This window comes from Somniosus microcephalus, chromosome 12 (genome assembly GCF_052327205.1).
Source record: "Somniosus microcephalus isolate GS21.2 chromosome 12, FLI_Smic_1.0, whole genome shotgun sequence".
Classification (NCBI taxonomy): Eukaryota; Metazoa; Chordata; class Chondrichthyes; order Squaliformes; family Somniosidae; genus Somniosus; species Somniosus microcephalus.
Genome location: NC_140998.1, coordinates 193,645,118 through 193,658,869, shown reverse-complemented (window position 1 = coordinate 193,658,869; position 13,752 = coordinate 193,645,118).

The window sequence follows — 13,752 nt, the reverse complement described above, 5'->3', positions numbered from 1 at the left end:
ATATCAGTGTTACAGTGAGGGGTGTGGAGTATATCAGTGTTACAGTGAGGGGTGTGGGGTATATCGGAGTGTTACAGTGAGGGGTGTGGTGTATATCAGAATGTTACAGTGAGGGGTGTGGGGTATATCAGTGTTACAGTGAGGGGTGTGGGTTATATCAGTGTTACAGTGAGGGGTGTGAAATATATCACTGTTACAGTGAGGGGTGTGGGGTATATCACAGTGTTACAGTGAGGGGTGTGGGGTATATCAGTGTTACAGTGAGGGGTGTGGGGTATATCAGTGTTACACTGAGGGGTGTGGGGTATATCGGAGTGTTACAGTGAGGGGTGTGGGGTATATCAGTGTTACAGTGAGGGTTGTGGAGTATATCAGTGTTACAGTGTGGGTTATATCAGTGTTACAGTGAGGGGTGTGGGGTATATCGGAGTGTTACAGTGAGGGGTGTGGGGTATATCAGTGTTACACTGAGGGGTGTGGGGTATATCGGAGCGTTATAGTGAGGGGTGTGGGGTTTATCAGTGTTACAGTGAGGGGTGTGGGGTATATCAGTGTTACAGTGAGGGGTGTGGGGTATATCAGTGTTACAGTGAGGGGTGTTGGGGATATCAGAGTGTTACAGTGAGGGGTGTGGGGTATATCAGTGTTACAGTGAGGGGTGTGATATATATCACTGTTTCAGTGAGGGGTGTGGGGTATATCGGAGTGTTACAGTGACGGGTGTGAGGTATATCAGTGTTACAGTGAGGGGTGTGGAGTATATCAGTGTTACAGTGAGGGGTGTGGGGTTGTCAGTGTGACAGTGAGGGGTGTGGGCTTTATGAGTGTGTTACAGTGAGGGGTGTGGGGTATATCGGAGTGTTACAGTGAGGGGTGTGTGATATATCAGTGTTACAGTGAGAGGTGTGGTGTATATCAGTGTTACAGTGATGGGTGTGGGGTATATCAGTGTTACAGTGAGGGGTGTGGGGTATATCAGTGTTACAGTGAGGGGTGTGGGGTATATGGGAGTGTTACAGTGAGGGGTGTGGGGTATATCAGCGTTACAGTGAGGGGTGTGGTGTATATCAGAGTTACAGTGAGGGGTGTGGGTATATCAGTGTTACAGTGAGGGGTGTGGGGTATATGAGTGTGTTACAGTGAGCGGTGTGGTGTATATCTGTGTTACAGAGAGGGGTGTGGGGTATATCAGTGTTACAGTGAGGGGTGTGTGGTATATCAGTGTTATAGTGAGGGGTGTGGGGTATATTGGAGTGTTACAGTGAGGGGTGTGGGGTATATCAGTGTTACAGTGAGGGGTGTCGGGTATATCAATGTTGCAGTGAGGGGTGTGGGGTATATCAGTGTTACAGTGAGGGGTGTGGGTTATATCAGTGTTACAGTGAGGGGTGTGAAATATATCACTGTTTCAGTGAGGGGTGTGGGTTATATCGGAGTGTTACATTGAGGGGTGTGGGGTATATCAGTGTTACAGTGAGGGGTGTGGGGTATATCAGTGTTACAGTGAGGGGTGTGGGGTATATCACAGTGTTACAGTGAGGGGTGTGGGGTATATCAGTGTTGCAGTGAGGGGTGTGGGGTATATCAGTGTTACACTGAGGGGTGTGGGGTATATCGGAGTGTTACAGTGAGGGGTGTGGGGTATATCAGTGTTACAGTGAGGGGTGTGGAGTATATCAGTGTTACAGTGTGGGGTGTGGGGTATATCAGTGTTACAGTGAGGGGTGTGGGGTATATCAGTGTTACAGTGAGGGGTGTGGGGTATATCAGAGTTACAGTGAGGGGTGTGGGGTATATGAGTGTGTTACAGTGAGGGGTGTGGGGTATATCAGTGTTACAGTGAGTGGTATGGGGTATATCAGTGTTACAGTGAGGGGTGTGGGTTATATCAGTGTTACAGTGAGGGGTGTGGTGTATATCGGAGTGTTACAGTGAGGGGTGTGGGGTATATCAGTGTTACAGTGAGGGGTGTGGGGTATATCAGTGTTACAGTGAGGGGTGTGGGGTATATTGGAGTGTTACAGTGAGGGTTTGGGGTATATCAGTGTTACAGTGAGGGGTGCGGGGTATATCAGTGTTACAGTGAGCGGTGTGGGGTATATCAGTGTTACAGTGAGGGTTGTGAAATATATCAGTGTTACAGTGAGGGGTGTGGGGTATATCGGAGTGTTACAGTGAGGGGTGTGGAGTATATCAGTGTTACAGTGAGGGGTGTGGGATATCGGAGTGTTACAGTGAGGTGTTTGGGGTATATTGGAGTGTTGCAGTGAGGGGTGTGTGATATATCAGTGTTACAGTGAGAGGTGTGGGGTATATCAGTGTTACAGTGAGGGGTGTGGGGTATATCAGTGTTACAGTGAGGGGTGTGGGGTATATCAGTGTTACAGTGAGGGGTGTGGGGTAAATCGGAGTGTTTTACAGTGAGAGGTGTGGGGTATATCAGTGTTACAGTGAGGGGTGTGGGGTATATCGGAGTGTTAGTGAGGGGTGTGGGGTATATCAGTGTTACAGTGAGGGGTGTGGGGTATATCGGTGTGTTACAGTGAGGGAGTATGGTATATCGGAGTGTGACAGTGAGGGGTGTGGGGTATATCGCAGCGTTATAGTGAGGGGTGTGGGGTGTATCAGTGTTACACTGAGGGGTGTGGGGTATATCGGAGTGTTACAGTGAACGGTGTGGGGTATATCAGTGTTACAGTGAGGGGTGTGGAGTATATCAGTGTTACATTGTGGGGTGTGGGCTATATCAGTGTTACAGTGAGGGGTGTGGGGTATATCGGAGTGTTACAGTAAGGGGTGTGGGGTATATCAGTGTTTCAGTGAGGGGTGTGGGCGAGATCAGAGTTACAGTGAGGGGTGTGGGTATATCAGTGTTACAGTGAGAGGTGTGGGGTATATGAGTGTGTTACAGTGAGGGGTGTGGGGTATATCAGTGTTCCAGTGAGGGGTATGGGGTATATCAGTGTTACAGGGAGAGGTGAGGGGTATATCAGTGTTACAGTGAGGGGTGTGGGTTATATCGGAGTGTTACAGTGAGGGGTGTGGGGTATATCAGTGTTTCAGTGAGGGGTGTGGGGTATATCGGAGTGTTACAGTGAGGGGTGTGGGGTATATCAGTGTTACAGTGAGGGGTGTGGTGTATATCAGAGTTACAGTGAGGGGTGTGGGGTATATGAATGTGTAACAGTGAGGGGTGTGGGGTATATCAGTGTTACAGTGAGGGGTATGGGGTATATCAGTGTTACAGTGAGGGGTGTGGGGTATATCAGTGTTACAGTGAGGGGTGTGGGTTATATCAGTGTTACAGTGAGGGGTGTGGTGTATAACGGAGTGCTACAGTGAGGGGTGTGGGTTATATCAGTGTTACAGTGAGGAGTGTGGGGTATATCAGTGTTACAGTGAGGGGTGTGGGGTATATCGGAGTGTTACAGTGAGGGGTGCGGGGTATATCAGTGTTACAGTGAGGGTTGTGAAATATATCAGTGTTACAGTGAGCAGTGTGGGGTATATCAGTGTTACAGTGAGGGTTGTGAAATATATCAGTGTTACAGTGAGGGGTGTGGGGTATATCGGTGTGTTACAGTGAGGGGTGTGGAGTATATCAGTGTTACAGTGAGGGGTGTGGGTATATCGGAGTGTTACAGTGAGGGGTTTGGGGTATATTGGAGTGTTACAGTGAGGGGTGTGGCGTATATCGGAGTGTTACAGTGAGGGGTGTGGGGTATATCAGTGTTACAGTGAGGGGTGTGGGGTAAATCGGAGTGTTTTACAGTGAGAGGTGTGGGGTATATCAGTGTTACAGTGAGGGGTGTGGGGTATATCGGAGTGTTAGTGAGGGGTGTGGGGTATATCAGTGTTACAGTAAGTGGTGTGGGGTATATCGGTGTGTTACAGTGAGGGAGTATGGTATATCGGAGTGTGACAGTGAGGGGTGTGGGGTATATCAGTGTTACACTGAGGGGTGTGGGGTATATCGGAGCGTTATAGTGAGGGGTGTGGGGTGTATCAGTGTTACAGTGAGGGGTGTGGGGTATATCAGTGTTACAGTGAGGGGTGTGGGGTATATCAGTGTTACAGTGAGGGGTGTGGGGTATATCAGTGTTACAGTGAGGGGTGTGAAATATATCACTGCTTCAGTGAGGGGTGTGGGGTATATCAGTGTTACAGTAAGTGGTGTGGGGTATATCGGTGCGTTACAGTGAGGGAGTATGGTATATCGGAGTGTGACAGTGAGGGGTGTGGGGTATATCAGTGTTACACTGAGGGGTGTGGGGTATATCGGAGCGTTATAGTGAGGGGTGTGGGGTGTATCAGTGTTACAGTGAGGGGTGTGAGTTATATCAGTGTTACTGTGAGGGGTGTGAGTTATATCGGTGTTACAGTGAGGGATGTGGGGTATATCAGTGTTACAGTGAGGGGTGTGGGGTATATGGGAGTGTTACAGTGAGGGGTGTGGGGTATATCAGCGTTACAGTGAGGGGTGTTGTGTATATCAGAGTTACAGTGAGGGGTGTGGAGTATATCAGTGTTGCAATGAGGTGTGTGGGGTATGTCAGTGTTACAGTGAGGGGTGTGGGCTTTATCAGTGTGTTACAGTGAGGGGTGTGGGGTATATCAGTGTTACAGTGAGGGGTGTGGAGTATATCCGTGTTACAGTGAGGGGTGTGGGGTATATCGGAGTGTTACAGTGAGGGGTGTGGGGTATATCAGAGTGTTACAGTGAGGGGTGTGGGGTATATCAGTGTTACAGTGAGGGGTGTGGAGTATATCAGTGTTACATTGTGGGGTGTGGGCAAAATCAGTGTTACAGTGAGGGGTGTGGGGTATATCGGAGTGTTACAGTGAGGGGTGTGGGGTATATCAGTGTTTCAGTGAGGTGTGTGGGCTTTATCAGAGTTACAGTGAGGGGTGTGGGTATATCAGTGTTACAGTGAGGGGTGTGGGGTATATGAGTGTGTTACAGTGAGGGGTGTGGGGTATATCAGTGTTACAGTGAGGGGTATGGGGTATATCAGTGTTACAGTGAGAGGTGAGGGGTATATCAGTGTTACAGTGAGGGGTGTGGGGTATATCAGTGTTACAGTGAGGGGTGTGGAGTATATCAGTGTTACAGTGAGGGGTGTGGTGTATATCAGAGTGTTACAGTGAGGGGTGTTGTGTATATCAGTGTTACAGTGAGGGGTGTGGGTTATATCAGTGTTACAGTGAGGGGTGTGAAATATATCACTGTTTCAGTGAGGGGTGTGGGGTATATCGGAGTGTTACAGTGAGGGGTGTGGGGTATATCAGTGTTACAGTGAGGGGTGTGGGGTATATCAGTGTTATAGTGAGGAGTGTGGAGTATATCAGTGTTACAGTGAGGGGTGTGGGGTATATCGGAGTGTTACAGTGAGGGGTGTGGTGTATATCAGAGTGTTACAGTGAGGGGTGTGGGGTATATCACTGTTACAGTGAGGGGTGTGGGGTATATCACAGTGTTACAGTGAGGGGTGTGGGGTATATCAGTGTTACAGTGGGGGGTGGGGGGTATATCAGTGTTACACTAAGGGGTGTGGGGTATATCGGAGTGTTACAGTGAGGGGTGTGGGGTATATCAGTGTTACAGTGAGGGGTGTGGAGTATATCAGTGTTACAGTGTGGGGTATATCAGTGTTACAGTGAGGGGTGTGGGGTATATCGGAGTGTTACAGTGAGGGGTGTGGGGTATATCAGTGTTTCAGTGAGGGGTGTGGGTTATATCGGAGTTTTACAGTGAGGGGTGTGGGGTATATCAGTGTTACAGTGAGGGGTGTGGGGTATATCGGAGTTACAGTGGGGGGTGTGGGGTATATGAATGTGTTACAGTGAGGGGTGTGGGGTATATCAGTGTTACAGTGAGGGGTATGGGGTATATCAGTGTTACAGTGAGGGGTGTGGGGTATATCAGTGATACAGTGAGGGGTGTGGGTTATATCAGTGTTACAGTGAGGGGTGTGGTGTATATCGGAGTGCTACAGTGAGGGGTGTGGGGTATATCAGTGTTACAGTGAGGGGTGTGGGGTATATCAGTGTTACAGTGAGGGGTGTGGGGTATATCGGAGTGTTACAGTGAGGGTTTGGGGTATATCAGTGTTACAGTGAGGGGTGCGGGGTATATCAGTGTTACAGTGAGCGGTGTGGGGTATATCAGTGTTACAGTGAGGGTTGTGAAATATATCGGTGTTACAGTGAGGGGTGTGGGGTATATCGGTGTGTTACAGTGAGGGGTGTGGAGTATATCAGTGTTACAGTGAGGGGTGTGGGTATATCAGAGTGTTACAGTGAGGGGTTTGGGGTATATTGGAGTGTTGCAGTGAGGGGTGTGCGGTATATCAGTGTTACAGTGAGGGGTGTGGGGTATATCGGAGTGTTACAGTGAGGGGTGTGCGGTATATCAGTGTTACAGTGAGGGGTGTGGGGTATATCAGTGTTACAGTGAGGGGTGTGGGGTAAATCGGAGTGTTTTACAGTGAGAGGTGTGGGGTATATCAGTGTTACAGTGAGGGGTGTGGGGTATATCGGAGTGTTAGTGAGCGGTGTGGGGTATATCAGTGTTACAGTAAGTGGTGTGGGGTATATCGGTGTGTTACAGTGAGGGAGTATGGTATATCGGAGTGTGACAGTGAGGAATGTGGGGTATATCAGTGTTACACTGAGGGGTGTGGGGTATATCGGAGCGTTATAGTGAGGGGTGTGGGGTGTATCAGTGTTACAGTGAGGAGTGTGGGGTATTTCAGTGTTACAGTGAGGGGTGTGGGCTATATCAGTGTTACAGTGAGGGGTGTGGGGTATATCAGAGTGTTACAGTGAGGGGTGTGGGGTATATCAGTGTTACAGTGAGGGGTGTGAAATATATCACTGTTTCAGTGAGGGGTGTGGAGTATATCGGAGTGTTACAGTGAGGGGTGTGAGTTATATCAGTGTTACTGTGAGCGGTGTGGGGAAAACCAGTGTTATAGTGAGGGGTGTGGGGTATGTCAGTGTTACAGTGAGGGGTGTGTGATATATCAGTGTTACAGTGAGAGGTGTGGGGTATTTCAGTGTTACAGTGAGGGGTGTGGGGTATATCAGTGTTACAGTGAGGGGTGTGGGGTATATCAGTGTTACAGTGAGGGGTGTGGGGTATATAGGAGTGTTACAGTGAGGGGTGTGGGGTATATCAGTGTTACAGTGAGGGGTGTGGGGTATATCAGTGTTACAGTGAGGGGTGTGGGGTATATCAGTCTTACAGTGAGGGGTGTGGGGTATATCAGAGTGTTACAGTGAGGGGTGTGGGGTTTATCAGTGTTACAGTGTGGGGTGTGAAATATATCACTGTTTCAGTGAGGGGTGTGGGGTATATCGGAGTGTTACAGTGAGGGGTGTGGGGTATATCAGTGTTACAGTGAGGGGTGTGGTGTATATCAGTGTTACAGTGAGGGGTGTGGGGTATGTCAGTGTTACAGTGAGGGGTGTGGGCTTTATCAGTGTGTTACAGTGAGGGGTGTGGGGTATATCGGAGTGTTATAGGGAGGGGTGTGTGATATATCAGTGTTACAGTGAGAGGTGTGGGGTTAATCAGTGTTACAGTGAGGGGTGTGGGGTATATCAGTGTTACAGTGAGGGGTGTGGGGTATATCAGTGTTACAGTGAGGGGTGTGGGATATATGAATGTAACAGTGAGCGGTGTGGGGTATATCAGTGTTACAGTGAGGGGAGTGCGGTATATCAGTGTTACAGTGAGGGGTGTGTGATATATCAGTGTTACAGTGAGGGGTGTGGTGTATATTGGAGTGATACAGTGAGGGGTGTGGGGTATATCAGTGTTACAGTGAGGGGTGTGGGGTATATCAATGTTACAGTGAGGGGTGTGGGGTATATCAGTGTTACAGTGAGGGGTGTGGGTTCTATCAGTGTTACAGTGAGGGGTGTGGGATATATCGGAGTGTTACAGTGAGGGGTGTGGGGTATATCAGTGTTACAGTGAGGGTTTGGGGTATATCAGTGTTACAGTGAGGGGTGCGGGGTATATCAGTGTTACAGTGAGCGGTGTGGGGTATATCAGTGTTACAGTGAGGGTTGTGAAATATATCAGTTTTACAGTGAGGTGTGTGGGGTATATCGGAGTGTTACAGCGAGGGGTGTTGAGTATATCAGTGTTACAGTGAGGGGTGTGGGTATATCGGAGTGTTACAGTGAGGGGTTTGGGGTATATTGGAGTGTTGCAGTGAGGGGTGTGGGGTATATCAGTGTTGCACTGAGGTGTGTGGGGTATATCAGTGTTCCAGTGAGGGGTGTGGGGTATATCGGAGTGTTACAGTGAGGGGTGTGGGGTATATCAGTGTTACAGTGAGGGGTGTGGGCTATATCAGTGTTACAGTGAGGGGTGTGGGGTATATCAGTGTTACAGTGAGGGGTGTGGGGTAAATCGGAGTGTTTTACAGTGAGAGGTGTGGGGTATATCAGATTTACAGTGAGGGGTGTGGGGTATATCGGAGTGTTAGTGAGGGGTGTGGGGTATATCAGTGTTACAGTAAGTGGTGTGGGGTATATCGGTGTGTTACAGTGAGGGAGTATGGTATATCGGAGTGTGACAGTGAGGGGTGTGGGGTATATCAGTGTTACACTGAGGGGTGTGGGGTATATCGGAGCGTTAAAATGAGGGGTGTGGGGTGTATCAGTGTTACAGTGAGGGGTGTGGTGTATATCAGTGTTACAGTGAGGGGTGTGGGGTATATCAGTGTTACATTGAGGGGTGTGGGGTATATCAGAGTGTTACAGTGAGGGGTGTGGGGTATATCAGTGTTACAGTGAGGGGTGTGAAATATATCACTGTTTCAGTGAGGTGTGTGGGGTATATCGGAGTGTTACAGTGAGGGGTGTGAGTTATATCAGTGTTACTGTGAGGGGTGTGGAGTATATCAGTGTTACAGTGAGGGGTGTGGGGTATGTCAGTGTGACAGTGAGAGGTGTGGGGTATATCAGTGTTACAGTGAGGGGTGTCGGGTATATCGGAGTGTTACAGTGAGGGGTGTGTGATATATCAGTGTTACAGTGAGAGGTGTGGGGTATATCAGTGTTACAGTGAGGGGTGTGGGGTATATCAGTGTTACAGCGAGGGGTGTGGGGTATATGGGAGTGTTACAGTGAGGGGTGTGGAGTATATCAGCGTTACAGTGAGGGGTGTTGTGTATATCAGAGTTACAGTGAGGGGTGTGGAGTATATCAGTGTTGCAATGAGGGGTGTGGGGTATGTCAGTGTTACAGTGAGGGGTGTGGGCTTTATCAGTGTGTTACAATGAGGGGTGCGGGATATATCAGTGTTACAGTGAGGGGTGTGGGATATATCAGTGTTACAGTGAGGGGTGTGGGGTATATCAGTGTTAAAGTGAGGGGTGTGGGGTATATCAGTGTTACAGTGAGGAGTGTCGAGTATATCAGTGTTACAGTGAGGGGTGTGGGGTATATCGGAGTGTTACAGTGAGGGGTGTGGGGTATATCAGAGTGTTACAGTGAGGGGTGTGGGGTATATCAGTGTTACAGTGAGGGGTGTGGGGTATATCAGTGTTACAGTGAGGGGTGTGGGGAATGTCAGTGTTAAAGTGAGGGGTGTGGGGTATATCAGTGTTAGACTGAGGGGTGTGGGGTATATCGCAGTGTTACAGTGAAGGGTGTGGAGTATATCAGTGTTACAGTGAGGGGTGTGGAGTATATCAGTGTTACATTGTGGGGTGTGGGCTATATCAGTGTTACAGTGAGGGGTGTGGGGTATATCGGAGTGTTATAGTGAGGGGTGTGGGGTATATCAGTGTTTCAGTGAGGGGTGTGGGCTATATCAGAGTTACAGTGAGGGGTGTGGGTATATCAGTGTTACAGTGAGGGGTGTGGGGTATATGAGTGTGTTACAGTGAGGGGTGTGGTGTATATCAGTGTTACAGTGAGGGGTATGGGGTATATCAGTGTTACAGTGAGAGGTGAGGGGTATATCAGTGTTACAGTGAGGGGTGTGGGTTATATCAGTGTTACAGTGAGGGGTGTGGAGTATATCAGTGTTACAGTGAGGGGTGTGGGGTATATCGGAGTGTTACAGTGAGGGGTGTGGTGTATATCAGAGTGTTACAGTGAGGGGTGTGGGGTATATCAGTGTTACAGTGAGGGGTGTGGGGTATATCACAGTGTTACAGTGAGGGGTGTGGGGTATATCAGTGTTACAGTGAGGGGTGTGGGGTATATCAGTGTTACACTGAGGGGTGTGGGGTATATCGGAGTGTTAAAGTGAGGGGTGAGGGGTATTTCAGTGTTACAGTGAGGGGTGTGGGGTATATCAGTTTTACAGTGTGGGGTGTGGGGTATATCAGTGTTACAGTGAGGGGTGTGGGGTATATCGGAGTGTTACAGTGAGGGGTGTGGGGTATATCAGTGTTTCAGTGAGGGGTGTGGGGTATATCGGAGTGTTACAGTGAGGGTTGTGGGGTATATCAGTGTTACAGTGAGGGGTGTGGGTATATCAGTGTTACAGTGAGGGGTGTGGGGTATATGAGTGTGTTACAGTGAGGGGTGTGGGGTATATCAGTGTTACAGTGAGGGGTATGGGGGATATCAGTGTTACAGTGAGGGGTGTGGTGTATATCAGTGTTACTGTGAGGGGTGTGGGGTATATCAGTCTTACAGTGAGGGGTGTGGGGTATATCGCAGTGTTACAGTGAGGGGTGTGGGGTATATCAGTGTTACAGTGAGGGGTGTGGGGTATATGGGAGTGTTACAGTGAGGGGTGTGGGGTATATCAGCGTTGCAGTGAGGGGTGTGGTGTATATCAGAGTTACAGTGAGGGGTGTGGGTATATCAGTGTTACCGTGAGGGGTGTGGGGTATATGAGTGTGTAACAGTGAGCGGTGAGGTGTATATCAGTGTTACAGAGAGGGGTGTGGTGTATATCAGTGTTACAGTGAGGGGTGTGTGGTATATCAGTGTTATAGTGAGGGGTGTGGGGTATATTGGAGTGTTACAGTGAGGGGTGTGGGATATATCAGTGTTACAGTGAGGGGTGTGGGGTATATCAATGTTACAGTGAGAGGTGTGGGGTATATCAGTGTTACAGTGAGGGGTGTGGGTTATATCAGTGTTACAGTGAGGGGTGTGAAATATATCACTTTCAGTGAGGGGTGTGGGGTATATCGGAGTGTTACAGTGAGGGGTGTGGGGTATATCAGTGTTACAGTGAGGGGTGTGGGGTATATCAGTGTTACAGTGAGGGGTGTGGGGTATATCAGTGTTACAGTGAGGGGTGTGGGGTATATCACAGTGTTACAGTGAGGGGTGTGGGGTTTATCAGTGTTACAGTGAGGGGTGTGGGGTATATCAGTTTTACAGTGTGGGGTGTGGGGTATATCATTGTTACAGTGAGGGGTGTGGGGTATATCGGAGTGTTACAGTGAGGTGTGTGGGGTATATCAGTGTTTCAGTGAGGGGTGTGGGGTATATCGGAGTGTTACAGTGAGGGGTGTGGGGTATATCAGTGTTACAGTGAGGGGTGTGGGTATATCAGTGTTACAGTGAGGGGTGTGGGGTATATGAGTGTGTTACAGTGAGGGGTGTGGGGTATATCAGTGTTACAGTGAGGGGTATGGGGTATATCAGTGTTACAGTGAGGGGTGTGGTGTATATCAGTGTTACAGTGAGGGGTGTGGGGTATATCAGTCTTACAGTGAGGGGTGTGGGGTATATGAGTGTGTTACAGTGTGGGGTGTGAAATATATCACTGTTTCATTGAGGGGTGTGGGGTATATCGGAGTGTTACAGTGAGGGGTGTGGGGTATATCAGTGTTACAGTGAGGGGTGTGGTGTATATCAGTGTTACAGTGAGGGGTGTGGGTTTTATCAGTGTGTTACAGTGAGGGGTGTGGGGTATATCGGAGTGTTACAGGGAGGGGTGTGTGATATATCAGTGTTACAGTGAGAGGTGTGGGGTATATCAGTGTTACAGTGAGGGGTGTGGGGTATATCAGTGTTACAGTGAGGGGTGTGGGGTATATCAGTGTTACAGTGAGGGGTGTGGGATATATGAATGTTACAGTGAGCGGTGTGGGGTATATCAGTGTTACAGTGAGGGGTGTGGGGTATATCAGTGTTACAGTGAGGGGTGTGTGATATATCAGTGTTACAGTGAGGGGTGTGGGGTATATTGGAGTGATACAGTGAGGGGTGTGGGGTATGTCAGTGTTACAGTGAGGGGTGTGGGGTATATCAGTGTTACAGTGAGGGGTGTGGGTTCTATCAGTGTTACAGTGAGGGGTGTGGGATATATCGGTGTGTTACAGTGAGGGGTGTGGGGTATATCAGTGTTACAGTGAGGGGTGTGGGGTATATCTGTTACAGTGAGGGGTGTGGGGTATATCAGTGTTACAGTGAGGGGTGTGGGGTATATCAGTGTTAATGTGAGGGATATATCTGTGTTACAGTGAGGGTTGTGGGGTATATGATTGTGTTACAGTGATGGGTGTGGGGTGTATCAGTGTTACAGTGAGGAATGTGGGGTATATCAGTGTTAATGTGAAGGATATATCAGTGTTACAGTGAGGGGTGTGGGGTATATGAGTTTGTTACAGTGAGGGGTGTGGGGTATATCAGTGTTACAGGGAGGGGTGTGGGGTATATCAGAGTTACAGTGAGGGGTGTGGGGTATATCGGAGTGTTACAGTGAGGGGTGTGTGGTATATTGGTGTTTCAGTGAGGGGTCTGAAATATATCAGTGTTACAGTGAGGGGTGTGGGGTATATCGGAGTGTTACAGTGAGGGGTGTGGGGTATGTCAGTGCTACAGTGAGGGGTGTGGGGTATATCAGTGTTACAGTGAGGGTTGTGGGGTATATCGGAGTGTTACAGTGACGGGTGTGAGGTATATCAGTGTTACAGTGAGGGGTGTGAAATATAACAGTGTTTCAGTGAGTGGTGTGGGGCATTTCGGAGTGTTACAGTGAGGGGTGTGGGGTATATCGGAGTGTTACAGTGAGGAGTGTGGGGTATATCAGTGTTACAGTGAGAGGTGTGGGGCATATCTGTGTTACAGTGACGGGTGTGGGGTATATCAGTGTTACAGTGAGGCGTGTGGAGTATATCAGTGTTACAGTGAGGGGTGTGGGGTATATCGGAGTGTTACAGTGAGGGGTGTGGGGAATGTCAGTGTTACAGTGAGGGGTGTGGGGTATATCAGTGTTACACTGAGGGCTGTCGGGTATATCGGAGTATTACTGTGAGGGGTGTGGAGTATATCAGTGTTACAGTGAGGGGTGTGGGGTATATCAGTGTTTCAGTGAGGGGTGTGAGGTATATCGGAGTGTTACAGTGAGGGGTGTGGGGTATATCAGTGTTACAGTGAGGGGTGTGGGGTATATCAGAGTTACAGTGAGGGGTGTGGGTATATCAGTGTTACAGTGAGGGGTGTGTGATATATCAGTATTACAGTGAGAGGTGTGGGGTATATCAGTGTTACAGTGAGGGGTGTGGGGTATATCAGTGTTACAGTGAGGGGTGTGGGGTATATCAGTGTTACAGTGAGGGGTGTGGGGTATATCAGTGTTACAGTGAGGGGTGTGGGGTATATCGGAGTGTTACAGTGAGGGGTGTGGGGTATATCAGTGTTACAGTGAGGGGTGTGGTATATATCAGAGTTACAGTGAGGGGTGTGGGTATATCAGTGTTACAGTGAGGGGTGTGGGGTATATGAGTGTATTATAGTGAGCGGTGTGGTGTATATCAG